Source organism: Peromyscus eremicus, chromosome 12 (genome assembly GCF_949786415.1).
Source record: "Peromyscus eremicus chromosome 12, PerEre_H2_v1, whole genome shotgun sequence".
In the NCBI taxonomy this organism is placed as follows: domain Eukaryota; kingdom Metazoa; phylum Chordata; class Mammalia; order Rodentia; family Cricetidae; genus Peromyscus; species Peromyscus eremicus.
The window spans coordinates 70,838,566-70,861,397 of record NC_081428.1 but is presented as its reverse complement, the minus strand read 5'-3'; the positions used below and the strand labels follow the sequence as shown (position 1 = coordinate 70,861,397).

General features: G+C 46.8%; 1 protein-coding gene across 2 annotated transcripts in view; it reads left to right on the top strand.

Annotated features, from left to right (window-relative positions):
* Window positions 1-22,832, top strand: part of St6gal1 (ST6 beta-galactoside alpha-2,6-sialyltransferase 1) — a 133,205-nt gene that overhangs the window by 13,281 nt on the left and 97,092 nt on the right. For both annotated transcript variants that reach the window (XM_059277211.1, XM_059277213.1), the window contains exon 2: window positions 14,921-15,063. The gene's annotated coding sequence lies outside the window, so the exon portion shown is untranslated. The remainder of the gene's footprint in view (window positions 1-14,920; window positions 15,064-22,832) is intronic.

Genomic DNA, 22,832 nt, shown 5'->3' with positions numbered 1-22,832 from the left:
TCCGAGATTTAAACGGTTTGTTTCAATCTGCCAAGTTCACTCTGTGAACTTGAAGACTTAGCCTCTCCGTTCCTCATTTCGAAGTCATGATTTGTATTAGTTATTCCTACATCATAGCATTGACATGCATGCTTAAACTAGAGCTGAACACGTGACTGATCAATAAATGGTTGTTTTAAAGACCACCGCCCAGTACCCAGAATTTACAAAGTGCTGGGGGGAGAAAGGAAGAAAGAAACCAAGAAGACAACTGTCAGTGAACAATAGACTAGTGAGACAAGCAGGCAGTCCTCAAAAGAGGAGACACAAAGGTCAGGAAATATTTTAAAACCTGTTCAACATCAGGGAAATGTTTTGAGATACTACCTCATCCTAATCAGAAAGGCTGTCATCAGTAAATCTGATAACCAGTGTTAGAGACAATATCAGAAAAGAGAAACCCTGATTCATTGCTAGTTGGAGTGCAAATTATACAGCCAAGTCAGTATGGTGCCAATTAGTATGGAGGTTTTTCGAAAAATGAAAAGTAGAATTTCCACATGACCTTGCCATTCTGCTCTTCGGCATAGACCTGGAAACTCCATACCCTACCACAGGGATACTTGAACATCCATCCACGTTCATTGCTGCTCTTTTCACAATTCCAAGAAAACAGAACCAACCTAGATGTTCATCAACAGATCATGAAAATGTGGTACTTACACAAAGTGGAATATTACACAGCTGTAAACAAAAAATGAAAATTGTAGGGAAATGGAAGGACCTGGGAAGTGTAATATTAAGTAAGGTGACTTAAACTTGGAAACAAATCACACGTTCACCCTCATATTTGGATTCTAGCCTATAATATATGCATGCATGTATGTAAATAGGTGTAAGAGTGGTTGGTGTCTTAGGGTTTTTATTGCTGTGAAGAGACATCATGACCACAGCAATTCTTACAAAGTGAAACATTTAACTGGGGCTAGCTCACAGTTCCAGAGGTTTAGTTCATTATCATCATGGCAGGACATGTGCTCTTCCTTTGAGGCAGTGGTTGTGAAAGCTGACTTTTCTTTTTAATTCCATTGACCACGAGTGCAATAGAGTCAGACAAGACTAGTATGGAAGACTTGTCACACTGACCCACTTGGAAAAAGTTATCTTTTTGTTTAGATTTCTTTGTTTAATCTCATGTGTATGAATGTTTTGCCTGCATGTATGTGTGCGCACCACATGCATGCCTGGTTCCTGAGGAAGTTAGAAGAAGGCATCCTGTTTCCTAGAAGTGGAGCTAAGGATGGTTGCACACTGCCATGTGGGTGCTGGGAGTCAAACCCTGGTGCTCTGCAAGAGCAACAAGTGCCCTTCGATGCTGAGCCAGCATCCTCTAGTCCTGAAGAAGGGATTTTGAAAGGTTTTGGGGAGAGGGACTTTGTAACCCGACAGTTCCCCTCTTTTCTTTGTTTATAACTATATCAAATAATATCAAATAATCTAGTACCACATTATTTAACTTGTAAATTATATTTCTGTACACAAAGTGTGGCTTTAATTACAAAATTAAATATGGCAGCTCCTTTGAATGATTCTTTTCAGCTATTGCTCACCTAATGGGCCAGATTCTGCTAGGCACTGCACATGCAAAGGCAGATGAGAAAGCGTTTCCTCCTGGAGAGCTTCAGTCTGTGAGGAGAGATGGCCAGGTGCAGTGGGGCACAAAAGCTGGACCAGTTGCTGAGGGAGGGAGAGGAAGGGCGAGGCCAGAGAAGAGAGAGGAACCCCACCCCACCCCACAGACTGTAAGGAAGCAAGCAGTTTTCTAGGCAGTTAAAGTAGGAGTGAGGAGGAAGTAGCCGGACCAGACAGGAGGGGCACTGTTGGAGTTTGGCCCGAGGCTTCCTCACGAGGAAGGCAGGAGCTGATGGAGAGGCTCCGTTAACCCACGGAGCATCTGCTGGCGTTTGAGCCCACTCAGACTGGCTTAGGACAAGGTCTACAGTCCTTTTTCCACAGGTGGGTGGACATGGGCAAGGAACCCTGCCAAGCCCAACTCTAAGAGGGCATTAATGGGTTAGTTGTCATTCCAGAGTTCTTCCCAGGCTCAGGGTTCAGGTCATAAGTGGGCTTCTCCAAAAGAGTGAGACTCGTTGCTAGACAGAATCTACCACTGCAGAGCCTCCAAGAGCAGGATCCAGGTAGTGTGTCCAGGAAGGGCCTCACAATACGGGAGCCCTGACATGTTTATGTCAAGTTGGGAAAGAGTCAAGTGCACGGAGCGACTTCTGCAGTTGTTGGAAGTTTGCGGACCTTGTGTGCAGCATTTAGTGTAAAAAAGAACTGGGGGTTTGGAGCCAGGTATGAACTGAGGACATGACTGCTCCAAGGTATGGCTGAGGGGAAGGGGTTATTGTAGACATAGGCACCTGGAAGACTCCAGAGCAGAGAGAGAGAGAGAGAGAGAGAGAGAGAGAGAGAGAGAGAGAGAGAGAGAGAGAGTAGTAGATTGAACATGGCCAGCAGACTGGACTTGGCCATGAGAGGAGAGAGAGAGAGAGAGATGGGGAGAGAGGAGAGATGGGGAAGAGAAAGAGAGTGTGAGCAAAGGAGACCAAGAGAGAGGGTGCCTAGAAAAGAAGACACAAGAGAGACTGTAGGGTTATATAGGAATGAGAAGCTGGGGGAGGGAAGCCCATGAGATGGAGACGGTTAGGGTAGGGGGCAGGGTGAGAAGAGCCAGGATGCCTGCATGGACTCTGTAGCAGGTAGTTGTGATAACGAGAGAGCCTGGAGGCCAGCATACACTTTGGTAGGCTAATAGGCACCACAGTTGGTCATTTGTCCCCTTGGATAGTGATTAGGAAACGGCTCCTTTGAGAGAGGGGAACGGGTGCCAGAATTATGGGGGAGTTGAGTTTTCTTTGGACCTGACAGTGTCTCTAAACCAACAGCCCTGTGGAGCACGCCATTGTTGTCCCTCCTGTGCAGATGAGGACACTGAAGGTGAAAGTGGTTTACCTAACGTCATGCAGGGTGAAGTTGTGACTTGAACCCCATCGGCTCTCTGAATTCCAAAGGCTGTGGTTTCCTCTTGTGCTATGATCTACAGAGAGACCTTAGTGAAACAAAAAAATACAAAAGACCAATGTGAAATATGTACTTCTCAGGTTACGTTTTATCAATAAATGCATTATGTTTTGTAGGTTAATATTTTATGTACTTGCGTAATTATATTTACCCATAAATAAAATACACTTTAGCTGTGTCTTAAGTTACTGTTACATTACTGTGAAGAGACACCATGACCAAGGCAACTCTTACAAAGGAAAGCAGTTAGTTGGGGGTTGGCTTACAGTTTCAGAGGTGTACTGTGCTGTCATTATGGCAGGGAGCATGGCGGCGTGCAGGCAGACATGGTGCTGGAGAAGTAGCTGAGAGTTCTACATCCAGATCTGAAGGCCAAGAGAGAAAAGACACTGGGCCTGGCTTGGGTATTTGGAACCTCCAAGCCCACCCCTAGTGACACACTTCCTCCACACCTCCTAATCCTTCTCAACCCATCAAAGAGTTCTACTCCCTAGTGACAGGGCATTAACATATATGGGCCTGTGGGGGCCATTCTTATTCAAACCACCACACGCCTGCTTACTCACCCTCTTTATTTGTGAATGTATCTTATTCTACCTTAATTAAAGGTGTGGCTCTGGCAACTCTTCCTTCTCTCTCCAATAGTATTTCTCTGTCGTGACATTCTGCTTGTACCCATCTCTATAGTTTATCTACCTAATTGTCCATCTGTCCTTCAACCTATCTCTAAATGGTGGCTTTGTCTCTATCCTACCCATCTCTGTATACCTGCACATTTCCCCTGACTTCCAGTAATTACCCTATTTTTCTGCTCCTGCAAATAATTTTCTATGTTTCTGCCTTGCGGTTCATTTTCTCTCACTCCCATTTAAGTGTGGTCTGATCAGTTTTTTTTTTCCCTGTTGCTCTCCAAGGCTCATCTGCTAGATGCAATGGCCACATCTCAAGCCTTGTCTTGGCTTCTCTGTAGGGGCTTATGTAACTGGCTGCCCCATCCCACTTTACAGGCGTCTTCTCTTGGCTTCTGGAGCACTCTCTTGCTCTCTTCCATAGCCATCTTCCCTCACTCTGTGGTTGGCTTATCGTCACCTGCTCTCTGTGGCCTCTTCTCCTTACCTCAGTCCCCACTGATCTCCTGCAGTCCGTTATGCTGACCACCCTCTCTTTGGACCTACATGCCAGACCTTTCCTCTGAACCCCAGGCCCATATGTTCAACCATCCACCGAACAGGTTCCTCGGGCGTGTGGCAGAGACCCCAAACGCAACAAGCCTGAAACTTGAGCTGCTGCCCTTCTGAAGTAGCCGCCCTACTCCAGTAGACGAGAGTCAGAACTTAGGACTCCAGAGTCCTTCTAGATGCTTCTTTCATGCCACGTTCATGAGCGCAAACCACGCTGGTTGTGCCTTTGTAGTAAGTCAGGAGACGGATTAGTTATTTGGTTCACCAAGTTCCTGCTGGCTCAGGACAGGCTCATCTCTGTTTTGAATCTTCAGGATAATTTTGTGCCTCGGCCTGCTTGTACTCTTACTTCTGTGGATTGTTTTCAAAAAGCACAGAGTGGTCATTTCAAAAGTTGTAGTAACATGTAACTTCTTTCCTCAAAAACTGTCAAGGTTTCCTGTCTCTCTCTCTTTTTTAAAATTTATTTTATGTGCATTGGTGTGAAGGTGTAAGATCTCCTGGGACTGGAGTTACAGACAGTTGTGACCTACTATGTGGGTGCTGGGAATTGAACCCGGGTCCTCTGGATAGAGTAGCCAGTGCTCTTAACTGCTGATCCATCTCTCCAGCCCTCCCATCTCATGCTCTTAGACGTCTCTCTCCACAGGTTGCATCTTTTACTCTTCTCTGCCTCTTCCTTTCGCTTCACCATGAGGTCTGCACCTCAGACACAAGTGTATTGCTACCTCAGGGCCTCTGTGTTTGCTGGTCCCTCCAGACTGTTCCCTCACACAGTCCCATGGTTTGTCCCACCTCATTTCTTAAGGCTTGTGCGTGAATGTCATCTTGTCAGAGACACAATTCAACAACCTGATATGAAATAATGATCCACCCCTCCACTCTCACAGCTGGCTCTCTCTCTCCCTTTTAACCAGCTGTGCAGTCCTCCAGTAGCATATGAGGCCACCCGATTTACTTATGTTCTTTTTCCATTAGTGAATTTTTTCCATGTGAGGCCAAGGAAGGGCTTATTTTTTTTTTTTTTAAATTTTCTATTCACAACGATTTCCCTTGGAACCAGAACCAAAATAAGACACTAGTGGGTTGAATTTAACTAAATCCTCCCAACACAACTTCAGAATTAACTCGAGTAACCCACAATTTATAGATGAGAAGTCTGGGGCCCACAGAGGGAAAGAAACTTTCTCAAAATACCACAGCTTGCTAGAATAGAGCTATGAATGAAACCTCCCCGGTGTCCACGTCATCATCATCATCATCATCATCATCATCATCATCATCATCGTTGTCATCATCTGGCAAGCTTGCTTCCCTAAGCACTCACCTCTTTAAGTGGCCCCAGTTTTCTACACCTTGTTGTGAGCAAACAGCCCCCATGGAATAACAAAATCCCTGCAAACAATGTTTTGAATGTGACTGGTGGTATAGGAAACACAAACTGAATGCCATGCATGTAATTTCTATGCAGAAATCAAGTTACATTGTTAGCTCATTTGGTGGGACTGAGGTGAGGGCCTATATAAAGTTATGCAAATTTTTGTAACTAATATTTCCTTTAAAGATCTTTCCAGGAACATACTAAGCCTTCCGAGCTGACTAGCATCTGTTACAGGGGGCTGGGGAGATGGCTTGGTGGTTAAGATCATTTGTTCTCTCAGAGGACCTGGGTTCAATTCCCAGCCACCCACCTGGTGTCTCACAGCTGTTCATAACTCCAGTTCCAGGGGACCCGGTCCTCTTTTTTTTTATGCCCGTGGGCCTCCAGCACACATGTGAGCAAAGCATTCACATACATAAAAGAAAAAGAAATAGATCTTTCAAAATCAAAATCTAGCATAGAAGGCCAAGATGTGAGAAGGATGTGTGACATGCTGTTCTGCCCCAGAGAGAAGGAGTGGGTGTGTGCCTACAAGGTCCCCAGTGAGACTGGCCAACCACCCACACTGGCTAGACAGGGTGATGCTCTGTTTGCAGTCATGTGATGAGAGGAAAATAGTCCGAACTGAGAGGCCCATAGGCCTACAGAGGCTTAGGTTAGGAGTTCCACAATGAAATATACAGAGTGATATCGTCTCTCTGGGGTAAGACCTGCCAGCCCAGAGTCCATGCCTCCACACCCTTTTCATGCTTCACTTTTGAATGTAATAGGATATCTAAGGAACATTAGCTATCTGAGGGGAATTGAGACATGAAAGATAGAAACCAAGAGGCAACACAATAACACACACAACAACAGCTCAAAGAAATGGAGGCGACATAGAGAGCAGTAGAAACTTCAGGGCTGGGGTGTGGTTCAGTGGTACAGTACAGGAAACCAACCAGCCAACCAACCAACCCCCCAATCTGTAATGCTAGACTCAGAAGTCAGAAGGTTTGGTGACGAGAAACGTGTAGCAAGGAGAGCTCAGAGGAGGAGAATGATCTCTTGGAATTAAAAGCATTCTAGCAGAAGTAAATAGCTACAGGGTTTGGATTAGAAAGTTGCAACAAATAAAGAAGGCAGTGGAATGGAAAATGAGCGGGTTATTCTTCAAAGTCCGATGTCTGAGTAGAAGATGTACAGAACAAGAGAATAGGGATACCGAAGGAGAAAGCGTTATGGAAATAACAAAAAAAAAGTGTTGGAGCTGAGGAGGCAGCTGAATTGGTAGAGAGCTTACCTAGCTGCAGGAGATCCTGGGCTCTGGCCTCGGCACCACAGAAAACTAGGCACAGTGGTAGGAGACGTAATCTCAGTGCTCAGAAGGTGGAGAAGATGAGAAAGTCACTGTCATCTACGGCTACATAGCAAGCATAAGCCAGCCTGGCTACAAGAGAACCTGTCTCAACAATCAAATAAACAAATAACTAAATACATAGGATTTTTTTCTTCTCTTTGTTTTCATTTTGTCTTATTTTATTTTAATTATTCTTTAGATGCCTGTTTGTTTTCTGTGGAGAGACGGAAAGGGTGTGGAATCCCCATGAGAACGGAGATTGGGAGGGAAGCCATGATCAGAATATATTTTATCAAAAAAAAAACTATTTTCAATAAAAGAAAAGCAGAAACCAGTAGAGAGAACTGAAGGATTTAGGCTGCTGGATTGAAGCATTTCACCTGAGTACTTGGAACAAAGCCTACAAATGAAAAAAGAAAAAGATGCATGCAAATGGAAGCTTCTAGAGAGTGATGGGGTGTGACTCAGTGGAAGAACACCGAACAAATAGCCTGTGCATGCAAATAAATAGGTGAAATGTCAAACTCTGGAGCCTGCATGGATTCTGTGTGAGAACAGGATGGTAACACTGGTTACAAGACACTGAATCCAGACCTTTAAAATTCTGGAGCAGAGTTCTTAAGGTGGTTCAGCAGATAAAGACACTCGCCACCAAGCCTGACTACTTGAGTTCAATCCCCAGGATCCCCCAGACCAACTCCTTTATGTTGTCCTCAGACATACACACAAGCACCATGGCATCCGTGTGCACAGGCACACTAAATAAATAAGTAAACACATTTAAAAATTAAGAAAAATTTCAAGAGGAGACGATTTATGAGAAACTCTGCCAGAGAAATTATTAATCAAACGCGTGGGTGGAATGATGGTGTTCTCAGATGTGAGAAGAACCAGTTTCTTGCCTCCCACAGAGGCTTTCTGAGAAGCGACAGCTTCTGTTCCTCTGACGAGGGAGTAAACAAGAAAGAATAAGTGGGCTCTTCTATTAAGCCCTGAAGCCAACTAGTTTGGGTTGGTGTAGGAGCAGAGAAATTTCCAGAAGGGAGAGCTTCAAGAAATTAAAAACAAACAAACAGCATTGGGTTGTACCGTGAGTTGTATAGTTTTGTGGGAAAGATGGACACTGAATTCGTTAGTGATAGTTAAATTGAAACAAAGGCATCCGAACAGGAGACAGGTGTAGACTCCAGAAGTGACAGATAAGAGGTGTATGTGAAAGGAGTGAGTCATGACCCCTCACCTGACTCTCCTGTGAGCATAACCACATGGTCATAATAATAATAATGAGAAGCTCTGAGGTGGACGGAATAGAATTGGTGTAACTTCATTAGGAGCAGCATGTGGGCTCAAAGTGAACTAAACCTTTATTTTGCATAACAGGAAGTCCATGACTAACAACCCCTCATGCTGAAAACAAGAGGCATGTAAGTGTGTGGTTTGCAGACACTGCAGCAGCATAGAAGTAGCTAAGAGATCAAAGTTGTTGCATTTGAGCCACAGACACCGAGGCTTTGGAGGGCTGGGAGGGGGTTGCTGCTACGGGACCTGGCGGGACCCCTTGACATGAAGGGTCATGGATGTGTTCTGCTTTGATTAAAAAGGCTCAGTGGTTCCAGTATCTGGAAGGGTGTTGAAATCAGGACGGTGACAGCTGGAGACACCACATTCACCACATGGTCATGTATAGTCTCCGTGGGGCTCTTTTCTGTATGGTGGTGTCGGAGGAGCTTAGCTCTGAAAATGAATGCCTATGCTTTTTCTCTGGGCATTAGAAAGCGCTCCTGGATTTTGTTTTCAGCTCGGCTTTAACTTCAGCTCTTGACACGGAGTGAGTACAGGCCTTTGGGAGGCAGGTTTGTGAGTGAAAGTCTTCAGCTCCCTGCCTAGGCTCTTTTATAAAATTGTCACCTCATCAGCACATGGGCAGGACACTCCTTACCTCACAGGACTATGTGAGGAATAAAAAAGTCGGTTAGAACACCGCATGTCTAGGACAGCAGCTGATAAATGAATGAAACCCATGGGGACAGCTGCAGCTAATCCTTGGTCTGAGATAGGAATCCCATTAATGCTGGGCTGGGGCCTCACAGATGAACCTTTGAGGGGGAGCACAGGTCCTGGGAGGGGTAGAGGGAGGTAGAGGGGGGGGGGGAAGGGGGTAGAGGGGGTAGGGGCCATCCCATAAGCTGCTTGAATTTAGCAGATGTTCTTATTGGATTTCCAGTATAGTGTTTTCTCACTTGACTTCAGTGCCCAGCAAATTTTCAGGGCTTAGGTCTTGGGATGTCTTATGTGTAAGGATCTACAAAAGCACTTAGCTCATTTATGTTCATGCCCCATTATCAGAAAAACCGCCCACGTCCCAAGTGGTGTGGAATAATGGCTCCAGGGTCAATAGCGTACTCCTTTACCCTGGGCTTCAAGTGCTTGGTGGTGGCTGCTCATGGATGCCAGGGACCTGGCCTCTGCTTCATTCCTGTGACAGGCTATAGCACCCTGACTGGACACAGAACTTGTTAGCTTTGCTCTGCTTTGCAAGGCTGGGCCATGAAATCCTCAGTGTATGTTCTTGCTCAGTGTGTGGACTGCTTGGGCAACAGGCACTGCTCTTGAAGTCTTGGCTGTGGTCTGTGGTCAGTACCTCAGACATCAGTACTCTGGGGGAGCACCCCTGAAGACAAATATCACCGAGGCAGCCCCTTCCTTACAGTCATCTGTGGAAGAAAGGAGAGATTGCCTGGGTTGCCGCCAGAGTAGCAAGATAGGGCGACAGTCCAGTGAGGTGGGAAGATTCAAACAGAGCAGACCCAGGAGAAGGCCTTGGCTGCTTAGACCCCAGGAGAAAAATGGGAAACCAATTCAGATGTCAAACCCAGCGAGTGACCCTCTTGGGATCTGAGGGTGACCAGGGAAGAGCTGCTGGGAGAAACAGGTAGAGTTGGGAGTATGGACTGAATGAGAGCTGCGTGGAAAGTACAAGAATGCATATGGGGACATCTTAGTCAGGGTTTCTATTGCTGTGAAGAGACACCATGACCACGGCAACTCTTATAAGGAAAAACATTGAATCGAGGTGGCAGCTTACAGTTTCAGAGGTTCAGTCCATTATCATCATGGCAGGACATGGCGGCGTGCAGGCAGACATGGTATTGGCTACCTCTTGATCTGCAGGCAACAGAAAGTGAACTGTGACACTGGGAGTAGCTTGATCATAGGAGGCCTCAAAACCCACCCCCTGCAGTGACACACTTCCTCCGACAAGGCCACACCTCCTAATAGTGCCACTCCCTTTGGGGGCCACTTTCTTTCAAGCCATGGGGGCGGGGCGTGGTAAGGAGGTTATGCAAGTGGACCAGTGACCTCCCCAGTGTGGGTAGAAAAATCTTGGCAAACTCACCTTTAGCAACTTTAGTACTTTAGCAAGCCCAGTTGCTCCACAAGTCCGTTATTGCTGTAGACTCAGGGCCTGGGAGAGACTGTTTTTGTGGGGTAGTCTAACTCACCCAAATTCCATCAAAAAGGGGGTTTTGTGAAAGAGATGAAGGATGTACACAGTAAAAGAGCAGAGTTCACAGCTACTGTGGCCACCAAACATGTGCTGTCTGGGTCTAATGGTTTCTTATCTGCCTCCCTCAGCCTTGGCGTGGGTCTCTGCACGACAGTTTCATCCATCAGCAGGTCCCCTACTGGTCCTTCCTAAAGTTTGTATGTGTCCTTTGCTTATCTCAGGTTCTGCTACTTTTCCTCTATGCCCAGTCTTTCAAACAATACCTGGTCAGCCTATTTCTTTCTGCAGTTGTTCTCAAAGTTCTCCCCTCCATTTCCCATGGCAGGCCCAGGAGTGTGAGTGACTTACTATCAATGTTGGAAACCTGCAAGCTATTTACTTAAGGAGTTGGGAAAACCGCCCCCAGGGAGCCCACAATCCCCTTGGGGGGCCTGCCAGAGTGCAGGGTATACAGGGATAGTCCACTAGGAAAGGCCAGGAGAATGACTCCCTGGGACATCAGGGTCTCAGAAATCCAGCCATTTGTTTGGACGGATTACCTAGTGAATTACTATCCTTCATGAAATAAAAGTGGCCTAGAATAAAGAAGGTAAGCAGGCTGACTGCAGAGAGAATATGGGTGTGGGGTGTGGGCTGGGGGAGGCTTTCTCACTGAGGAGGCTGGTGAGCTGGCTGCCCACGGCTTTCCTGTTCTGGGGAAGGCCCCTTCCTGCAGGCCTGCCGCTGATGTCCAGCTGGCTGTGAGCATGCAGCACTGGCGGCCCGCCTTCACCACAGTGCCTCTGGCTGACTTCTGGTGTTTTGTTGACATTAATTATACACAGCAGCAAAGTGGCCAAGGCCTCCAGCAACTCTTTTTTGGTACCACCTGTTGCCTTTACTGTCTGCTGTGCGCTGCCCTGAATTTTTACCAGGCCTTGATATTTCCAGCCCTGCAAACGGCAAGGTTGGCTTCAGTTTTCTGTTAGTTTCCATTCACCTCTGTCTTCTCTGGGCACGGCCCTTGCTTTTCTTGGTCTCAAAGGCTTTTTTTTTTCCTCCCTATTTCCACCTGGACACTTCTCTGTGATTTGTCCACCCCTCCCCTGCCCTCCATGGCTTTCTGACTTCTCCTTGCCTATTCTTTTTTTTTTTTTTGTTTTTCGAGACAGGGTTTCACTGTGTAGCTTTGCGCCTTTCCTGGGACTCACTTGGTAGTCCAGGCTGGCCTCGAACTCACAGAGATCCACCTAGCTCTGCCTCCCGAGTGCTGAGATTAAAGGCGTGCGCCACCACCGCCCGGCCTCCTTGCCTATTCTTACTCAGGCACTGGTCCCTGGATCTAGCATCAAGGATCTTATCTGAGATGGAAGCTGAGCTAGTTGTGAGCACAAGAAAGGCTAATCCAGACTCCTGGTACCCACCCCATACTCATTTCCACTAGTGTGGTTGTGGTGTGGAGGAGAAAGCACCATGGGAGAGATGCCATGCCTCTCTACACAGTGGCCTTGGAGGTTGACCATCTCCGCTGTGCAAACACCTGGGCAATTTGGAAAGTCTTTGACCCGGCAATTTGACCTCCCAGACTGTGGCTTAAGGAATTAATTATGGATTTTCCCAGTACACGCACAACATACAAATACACACATGCATACACACACACACACACACACACACACGTACACACATGCACACACATATATTTGCAAAAAAAAAAAAAAATTTCCCCACCCTAAGATTAAACAGACCCAAAGTCTGAACATCTCAATGAACTTTGGAGCTTCACATTAGATTTTAAGTTTTCAGTATCAAATATATTTTGTGCACGTATCCTCCGCTACAAAAATGAAAAAGTGCATGAGAGAATTGAAGCTATAAAAACAGTTAGCTTTTCATCCTCTTTCATGGGTTGTGCCTGTGCCCACATTCAGTCTTTCCTGTTATCTAATTGGTCCCCGTTCTCCTGTCTGTGTGCTATACTGTGCCCACAAGTATATTTGTTTATATACAAACATATATTGTTGGCTAGGTTCCACATGTGAAGGAGGACGTGTGTTGGTAATTTTTTCTTTCTTAGGTTATGTGATCTTGTTTGATGTTATTCATTCTAAGCATTCCAAGTTCTTCCATTTTTCTGCAGATTTTGTGATTTCACACACACACGCACATTCACACACACACACACACACACACACACACACACACACACACGCATGCGCACACACACCCACTCCAAATTTTCATTATCTGTTCATCTGTTGATAGGCAAATAGGTTGGTTCCAGTTGTTTGCAAGAGGGAATAAAACAGCAATAAAAATGATGTGCAAACATCTCTGCAGCAAGGGAAGGAAGTTCTCTGGGTGTGTGCCCAGCAGTGCAATAGCTCGGTCACGTGGTAGTTCTATTTCTATTTTTCTTGAGAAATGTTCAGACTGATTTCCACAATGGATGTATTAATTTGTGCTCCCACCAACGGTGAATAAGGATTCCGTTCTCTCCACATCCTCTTCAACGTTTGTAGTCAGATTTGTTGATGACAGCCGTTCTGACCGGGTATCAGAACATATTAGATAGTATCTCAGCGTAGTTTTAATTCCTAGTTCCCTTATGGGTGGGAATACTGAAGACTTTGAAAAATACTTATTGGCCATTTGTGTCTCTTTCTTTTTTCTTTTCCCTTTTTGAAAGCCATCTATTCAGTTTCTTTGCCCATTTGTTAATTGGCAGTTTTGTTTCCTCGGGTTTCAGTTTATGCAATTCTTTGTAACTCAGGATACCAGCTCCTTGTCTGCCATGTCATTGGCAGAGATTTTCTCCTACTCTCTGGGCTGTGTGTATGCTCTGCTGGTGTCTTCCTTTCTTCGCAGAAACTTTTTATTTTCACGGAGTCCCATCTGTTAATAGGTGGGGTTAGTGCCTGTGCTATCCGCATTCTATTTAACAATGTTCTCACCTGCCCCCACGAAGAGCATTCCCTAGGCTTCCTTCTAGAAATCGAGGTGTTTCAGGTTGTAAATGAAGGCCTTGGATCCATTTTGAACTGATTTTTGTATCCGGTGGAGACATGGATCTAATTTCAGCTTCTGCAGGTAGAAATCCAGCTTTGCCAGCACAGCTTGTTGAACAGGCTATCTCTGTCTCCCCCCCCAAGGCTGTCTCAGTCTCCCCCTCCCCCCCCCCAGGCTGTCTCAGTCTCCCCCTCCCCAACCCCATGGTATGTTTTTACCTCCACTGTCAAGACTTAGGTTAAATATCTTGGCATTTATTTCTGCGTCCTCTGCTCTATTCCATCCATCTTCCTGTGGATTTCGATGCCACCCCAGGCTGTGTTCATCATTAGCGTACTGGAGTGTGTAAGTCGAGGCCAGGTACAGCGGTACCTCCAGCTGTACTTTTACTCTTCAGGATTACTTGGGCTATTCATGGTCTTTTGTGGTTTCATATGAATCCTTGAACTGTTCTTTTTCCCAAACTTGTGAAATATGACGTGAGAATTTTGATAGGTATTGCATTGGATCTGTTTTTGTTGTAGAGGTCTTTTGCTTCCTTGTTTTGCTGTATTTCTAAATATTTATTTTTTTTGGAGGGGGATACAGTTTCAAATACTGTATGTGATTAGCACAAAAAAAATTCATGGGGACTTAAATGCCGAGCCTTTGAGGGTTATGTAGAATTTATAGTCCAACTATGTAGGGTACTGCATGTAGATCATAGGGAACCCAGGGGCACGTGCATGTTATGTAGCCATTAAATGACAGTGCAGAACACTGGGGCGACATTAAGCCACACCTCACCCTTCTCCATATTTATAAAAAAAATCTGGCTAACAAGAAAGACAATACGAGAATCAGAAAGGATATGCCTATCATGGGTAGTTTTCTTGGGTAGAGCAAGACGGAGTAACTTTTTCCTTTCACTTAAATTTTATTTTATTTTTTAAATGTATAAATGGAAGCTAAATTTCTTTGGCACAGGAATGCAGTTAATTCACTCTGTTCAGATGTAATCTATGGATCGAAAATGCAGACCCAGTTAGAAGTGCTTCCAGAATGAATGAGAAGTTTCACATTTGCAAGAGCAGGAAGGGCAAGCTCTGGGTTGACGAGATCAACAAAAGCGCGGGCTTTGTCTGAACACAGGACTCGCAGGGTCGGAAGATGTCTTACCTCGCCTTTCTCCCTACAAATACTGAGTAGTGCCAGGCTTCAGTGGCTCTAGTAACGTTTGCTTTACTTAATTTGTTACTCAGACTGGGCAAAAACAGATGGACATGGGTGAACAGACGGCCAACTTAGGTCGTTTGGAAGGGCCAACTTAGGTCGTTTGGAAGAGTGTTGTGCTCTGGAAGGGCTCAGAAGTGGGGCAGGGGGAAGGCGGTGAGGGGGGAGGGGAAGAGTGCTCACTCACAGGCTTGTATTTACACCTGTGCTTCTGAGCCCAGTTTGAGTTCTCACTTTCCTTGCAGGCAGGGGTAGAGCCAACCGTGCCAACCACAGCCACCAGCCACCCGGAGAGAAGCAATCAGTGCCACAGAAGTCAACTGAAATGAACCGGCCCCCTTGAGCCCCTCCCAAAGGCCTGGTACCCACTTTCCATCTCGATGCTGAGGTAAGAACCTTTCAATCAAGTTGGTGGGAGAGGGCAGGATGCCTCTTTGGGCAATTCTCTAAGGCTCAGGGATGAAGGAACAGGTGTTTTTAGTCCCAACTTCTGCCTCCATCTCAATTCATATGGAGGCAAAGTCATTGGAGGCCAAAGAAGCCTTGTTAGGGCAGAACTTCCAGAGTCTTTCCATGTTCTCCATTGCTAAGGAAATTTGAACCCCAAAGAGAATGAACTTTTCCTCAAAGGCTACACCAGTTTCAGATGGATGCTTCTGTGCTCTGTTCTGCACAGGAAAGCTCCCAGGAAACATACACACACACACACACACACACACACACACACACACACACACACAAACACACACATACACCAGTCCAAGAGACATATATGGAGATGACAGAAATTATGCAGGCAGGTTATGGCAAAGCATTCCGCTAGGCTTACTGAAAATGATTTTAATAAACTTAGATGTGTTCCGATTATAAAGGTAATAAGTACTCCTGTAACATTTGGAAGAAAATAAAGCAGGGTCTAAAAATAGCTCTCTATAGAGTTTCTCTTAGGTTCCCATGGTTACTGGTCCCTTCTGCCTGGAGGTGGAAGGATGATCCCATGAGGGGCCAAGAAGAACTCTCGTCTAGTCTAGAATCTCTCCAGAGTTGGTTCTAAGCATCCAGGAATTGTACAAACTGGTTGTTAAAATGTGGGTGGCACACGCCCTTGATCCCAGTGCTCAGGAAGCAAAGGCAGACAGATCTCTGAGTTCAAGGCCAGCCTGGTCTACAGAGTGAGTTCCAGAACAGCCAGAGCTACACAGAGAGACCCTATCTTGAAAAACAAAACAAAACAATTGTTAAAAACAAAACAAAACAAAGCACTAATCTCCCCCCTCAAAAGAACCCCAGGGGGAAAAAAAAAGACAAAACGATACAAAACAGTTAGCAGCTTAAAATTGACTGTTGTGGGAAAGTGACAAATTGCCCTGGAAACTGGAGAAGCTACCAAAGCAGACTTTCTAGGACTTTTTTCTTGTGCTGGCGCTTGGGATCAAAGCTGGGGCCCTGAGCATGTGAGGGAAGTGCTGGACCACTGACTCTGAGTCGCCTCCCCTATGAACAGTAGGCGTTCAGTATGCACGATCCGATCCGTGAGAATAAGAGAGTGTGGTTTGTGGTCTGTTCGCAGTACCTCATGGGTAGCTATGATGAGGGGCCCGCTACATAAGGGCAGTGAGAATGTCTGATGTGGGGAGGCTCCTTGGCTGCGGGAAGGGGGTTGGGCCACCAGGAAACCTTTGGTTTATTGATGGAGAGAAACTGGCTGCATTTCTCCCTCTCTCTGACTGACATCTTGGGGGGTTCTGAATTATTGATACCCTTTCATGAAGGCAGATGAAAGACCTCCATTTATTGTCCAACATCTGGGGTGCATTTTCTTCCTGGAAAAGTTGAGGGGCTGGCCAGGGAAGTGTGGAAAGGAAGCCTTAGGGCCACTAGATGTGAAGGCCAGGACCCAGTCGGAGCTTTTGACTCTCTGAGGGAGAGTGCCCGGTGACTTCCTGCCAAACACGAGGCTTCAACAAAAGCCCCTTTCTTCAAGGCCCCACTGTCAGGAGATTAGAGCTAATTAAATTAGCACAATGAAGTCTTGGCCTCTGCCCTTCTTCTCTCTGCGTCTTCTGGTTCCTACTTTGCACTTCTTACCCGTTCCCTAAAAGAGGGTTTAGGGACAGGGTGAGACATCTGTGACAACCAGTTTCCTTCTGTGGTTCAGAAAGTGAGAAAGGTAGGAAGGGTCCTCAGCAGGCACCTGGGCTCTCCCTCCCCCTCCCCTTAAGAATCCAGGCCACCTAGCCGCTGCTGGTGATGAAGCTCTGGGATCCCGGGGAGGAAGAAGCTAGGCTGGGGGGCAGGCCTGGTCCCTGGGGCCGTCTGACCCTGAGCTGTTGTCCTTAATCAGCAAAGGGACATGACTGTTGCTTCCGGCTACCAGCCTTGCCTCTGCCCTTCCCAGGCCTTGCCCTGCATAGCAGCCAAAGCCCCAGTACCCTTCAGAAGCAGCCTATCATTTTCTTGGATATAAGCCTCCTTCCTCATCAGGGGCTTGGTTTTCCTTCTCAGTGATGATGCCGGCCAAGGCCTGACTCTAAGAACCACGAGGAATCTTTGTGAGGTAAGAAAGGGCAGGCCATGGATGGAGGCCTCATGCTCTGTGCTTTGCCTGCGTGCTCTCTGAACTCTGCATTCCCAGGGAGTGTGTCTGCACCCATGTCTCAGATATGGAAACTAGAGCTCGGATGCAATTAAGCTCCTCTCAGAGCTGCCAAGTGCCCTTCCCAGCAAGTGGTCATCCAGGCAGGGGTTCCCAGCCCAGCTTCAACGAGCATTTCCTCCCCTAAGGGAGTACGGCTCCACCTCTGAATTGCAGTGAACAGGCGCAGTGGAGTTTGTAAATCTCTGAACTGATCTGCTAAATCCCAGAGGCTCTTTCTTTCTTGTAGCGTGAGAGAACATCAGATCCGGGATCCTGCACTTCCTGCAGCTCCCACTCGATGCCCCAGGAGGTGGGCCTGCTACAGCTGTCCCAGCCCTCCCTGCTGCCTAGAAACAGGGTTTCTGTCTGTCCGTTTGTCACCCCACCCCCCACCCCCCGTTCTCAGATATCTTTACAAGGGCCATAGTATGATGGATATACTTCATTTTCCTCCGTGGTTGAGGTAGGGTCCACATGTGAGAGAAAACGTAAGACATTTGTCTTTCTGAATCTGGCTTCCTTAGCTCACTCACCACAATGAATTCCAGTTCCGTCTATTTTTCAAGTGTCATGATTTCATTTCTCTTTATGGCTGTGTAAAATTCTGTTCTGTAGAGAGACTTGCCTTTTCTTTATCTTTTCCTCAGCTGATGGGCGTCTACCTGGTCCCCTTTCCTTAGCATTGTGAATGGTGCTGCTACAAACACAGATATGTAAGGCGTTTTTCTCTGATGTGTTGACTGAACCCTTCAGGAATATACCCAAGAGTGGTATGGCTGACTCTACGGTAGTTCTGTGTTGATTTGCTGAGAAACCTCCATAGGGATTCAACAGTGGCTAGACTAGTGTATGTGCTCATCAGCAGTGAATAAAACGGTTCCCTTTCCCCACATCTTCACCAAAATTTGTTGTTGTTGATTTTGTTGACTGTGGTGAGATGGAATCTCAAACTAGTTTTAATTTGCATTTCCCTGGTAGCTAAGGACATTGGACATTTTAGGATATATGTATTGCCATATATTTGCATTTGTTCTTATGGGGACTGTCTATTCAGTTCATTGACACATTCGTTGATTGTGTGTGGGAGTGTGTGTGTGTGTGTGTGTGTGTGTGTGTGTGTGTGTGTGTATGTGTCTCTAATTTTTACAGTTCTTTATGTTTCCTGGATAGAAATCCCTTGCCTGAGGTACACTTGGCAAAGACTTCTTCCCGTTCTGTAGGCTGTCCATTCATTCCAGTGGTTGTTCTCTTTGTTATATGGAAGCGTCTTGATTTCATTTCAACCCTCAGGATTATTCCTTGTGCTATTGGAGTCCTGTTCAGAAAAAAAAAAAACTCAGGCAAGAAGACTTTAATGTAGTTTCATAGATATTTTTTTACTACATGTGGTAGCCAAACGGCTCAGTTGGCTTGGGCAGGAGATTCTTGCCCAGCCTTGGGCACAGGGATTTGACAAAGACAAGGGGAGGAACTTCCTTGAGGCAAGACCCTTTGGGACATAGGCTCTCCTTCCTCCTGGAGCCATGCGCCTCCAGCTTGTCTTTCCCTGACTCTAAAGGCAGAAACTACATCTGAAGCCACTGTGCCTCTCAGGGTGCCCTGACCCCTAACCTCAGTTTGAAGTGTTCAGTCTATGACTAGCCCACTAAGCAGCACATGGAGAGCTGGCTAGTTTTATGTCAGCTTGACACAAGCTAGTCATTTAGAAGAGGGGACATCAAGTGAGAAAATACCCCTACTAGATTAGTCTATGGGCAAGCCTGGCATGCATTTTCTTGAGAGGTGATTGATATGGAAGGACCTGGCTCACTGAGGGTGGTGCCAACCCTGGGCTGGTGGTCCTGGTTCTATAAGAAAGCAGGCTGAGCAAGCCATGGGGAGCAAGCCAGTAAGCAGCACTCCTCCATGGCCTGCACGTCGGCTCCAGATTCCTGCCTTGAGATCCTGCGTTGGTTCCTCTGATGATGGACTATGAAAGTGTAAGTGAAGGAAACCCTTTCCTCCTCAAGTTGCTTTTGGTCGTGGTGTTCTACAACAGCAATAGAAACCCTAACTAGGACTCGGAGGCCAGTGGGCTGACTGAGGGAGGAGGCAGAGTGGCCAGGGGCTGTCTAGAAAGTCACTGCCAGATGGAGAAGGGTGCTCTGCTCTGAGCTGGGACTGGTGGGGACCAGGGGTTGCAGTTTCACAGAGAATCAAGACTCCTTTTGACTGTGACACCCATGCAATTTGAGAAGGAGGAAAAGCTAGGCTCTTCAGGACACCCAGAGAACATAAAATAGGGTTGAAAGAGTTCCTTCACCTCCCTCCTTGGCAGAAGTAGAGGCCCAGAGAGAGGAACGCCTAGTTCACTACTCAAGTGGAGCTGGGATCTGGTCTCCGGACTGACCAGGGCCTGTGTCCCCAAACCCTTCTGGCCACACAGAATGCTGCTCTGGAGGCTGGCACAGCCACCTTTCTGTCGCAGTCTGCAGTGGGCTTTGCTGCTAGAGGCATTCGTAGCAGTGACAACCCGGGATGGGGAGGTGGCACCTCAGTTACCAGAGGTCTCTGCCATTCCTCCCTCCCGGTCTTCAGTGTATGCTTTTGCTAGGATCTACCACCTCAGCCTTCAGGCCAGCAGTTTGCTGTTGAGCTCTCCCGGAGATGTGCTCAGCTTCGGAGGGGTTTGATGCTAGAGCCTGACTTGATGACAGCTGTAGTCCCCCACCTCCCCCCAACTTCCTCCCACTTCCGCCCTCCCCCCCCCCATGGGCCCTGGAGGCTTTCTGATCCAGCTTCCTCCTGTATCAGACACTTTGCAAGATTCCTATCGGAAAGGAAGATTAATAATTTACATAAGGCTTTTCTCCTTAAAGGAGATGCCTACTAAATAGTCCCGTTATCATGCTTCATCTGCCTTTACCTGGGAATGATTGATAGACAACCACCCTGTCTGTATTGACATTGCGCACACAACGTGAGGAGTTTGGGCATATATGTATACGGCTGTGGATCACGTTAGTGTTCACAGCCACTTGCCTGCCTCTCCACGTTCCTTCCTGTGCTGTATTCTTTCTTTCTGCTCCTTTCTGTCTCCTTTGCACCTCAGCAACGGCCAGTCCGCTTCCTGTCACCATGGTTCGCATTTCCTAGGGCCTCAAGAAGGTGGAATCCCGCGGCATGCACTCTCCTTCCCCTCAGCACAGTTACAGTGTTGGTCCCTGTCGTGCGAATCAGTCATCTCGGGCTTTATTGCTGAAAGGGTGTGGGTGTCCCACAGTTTAACCACTCACCTTTGGGCAAATGTTTGGATTGCTTTCAATTGGCAACTATTAAATTGAACTACTCACTAAGAATTTGTGGGGAAAAAAAGTCTTTAGGTAGTCATAGACCTAGATTTCTCCTGTGAAAACCCGTGGCAGAGAATGGCTGTGTCGTGCATTTAGTGTGCATTTGCTTTTTAGGAAGCTGCACTCTGTCTTCCAGAACAGCTACTACTGTTATTGCAGGTGTCCCTCGTCCTTGCCAGTTCCTGTCTGCCAGGTGATTTTAGCTTCAGCCGCTTTCCCTGGGACGTCTTCTTTATGGCATTGTCTGCATTTCCCTCAGGGTTAATGCCAATCAGCCTCTTTTCATGGATGCATCTACTATCTACATATTTCCTTATATGAATTTCAGCTCAAATCTCTGGGTTTTTACTTAATCGTTTTTTATGGAGCTAGAGAGATGGCTCAGAGGTTAAGAGCATTTACGGCTTTTCCAGAGGTCCTGAGTTCAATTCCCAGCAACCACATGGTGGCTCACAACCATCTGTAATGAGATCTGATGTCCTCTTCTGGTGTGCCAGCAGACGTGTAGACAGAACACTGTATATATAATAAAAGAAGTCTCAAAACAAAAGTTTGTCTTAAAAATTGCATTGAATCTCTTCCTACAATTCAGTTGGAAGATTGCCTTATATAGTCTACCATCAAGGCTTTGTTCTCTAGGTTTTGTAAATATGTCCTCCAGTTCCGTGCTGTGCATGGAACTGGAGCTACAAACCAATAACCTAATAATTATAATTGAGTCGCGTAAGTACGATGTGCATTCTGGTAAGAGGAGAACAGCGGTCCTAAAGTGAGAAGTGCCTGGGGGAGTAGGGACAGTTTTACCGGACACGGAGAGATGGCTGTGTGTAGTAGGGTAGACAGTGGCTTGCGCGGAGGCTTGTCACACAGAGCTAAGGGCGGTCTGATCTGCTTTGAGCACTAACGAGGGTGTGGAGTAGACGGAGTGGTCTGTAATCCCAGCTTCTGATTACTGGCTGCGCACTCCTGTTTTAAATCCCCTTTTGCCTTGAAATAATTGCAGAATCCACAGAAAGCTGCACAGGGTGCTGAGAGAGGGGCGAGACCCAGCTGTGGTTTTTCCAGTGCCTCCATCTTGCATAATGACGGGGCGCTGGGAAGGGCGGGCCCTGAAACCACCGTGCCGACCGGGCAGTGCTTTGCTCTTCTGTGCGTAGACCAGGGCAGCCGCCACTGCGATTGGGACTCAGAAGTGTTCCACAGCCAGAGACCTCCCTGGTGCTCTGCCTTGTCATCGCCCTGGCTCCTCCCCGTTCTCCACCTGGATCGTTGTCTCACACAACATACAGACTTTTGAGATGCATTTTGGGTGCCCCTCAAGCCCAGCAAGGTTGTTAACTCTAGGGCTAGTTTTTTTTTTTTTTCTCTTCTTTTTCATCGCTGAGTACTATTCCATGGTATGGATGTAAGCTATCCTGACTTGTGTCTTAGTCACTTCTCTGTAGCTGTGATGAAACCACCGTGACCAGAAGCGAGTCAAGGAAGAAAGTCTCTTTGGGTTTATGATTCCAGAGGGTTAGAGTTCATCATGGTGGGGGTGGCATGGCAGCAAATGACAGGCATGCTGGCTGGAACAGAAAACAGAGGGCTCACAGGTCAACTGCGCAAAGGAAACTAAGAGTCAACTCTCAACCTTCCCTTAACGACATAGCTGACGTCAGCCGAGCCACACCTCCCCAGACAGACAGCAGCCCCACCCGGGACCAAGTATTCAAACACCTTAGCCTGTGGGGAGCTCACTTCTCATTCACTACATCCCTTCACCTACTGAAGGACATTTTGGTTACTCTCTGGCTTGGGGCTGATATCATCAGCTTTTGTATAAACATAAAGTTCCTTTTTTTTTTTTCTCCCCCTGGGACAAGTGCCCAGGACTAGAAACAGTGGTTTCTATGGCATACGTGTTGATTCATTTTGAAAGAGAATGCCAGAATGTTTTGTAGAGTGATGACCCACTCCACGTCCCCCAACCTCATCTCCCTGCCCACGTCGGGTGATGCTAGCTTGCTTCCTTCAGCTGCTCTGGTAACTGCAATGGTAGCTCCTGTGCCCAACTGTTTGTTTTCCTGCGACGTGCCTCTCTCAGGCCTCCTGTCTGAATGTAGATCTGTCTGCAGTTGCAGCCTAGCGTGCCCTCCGATGGGCAAACGGACGGATCCAGTGCTCGCTTCCATCCCTCACAATTTC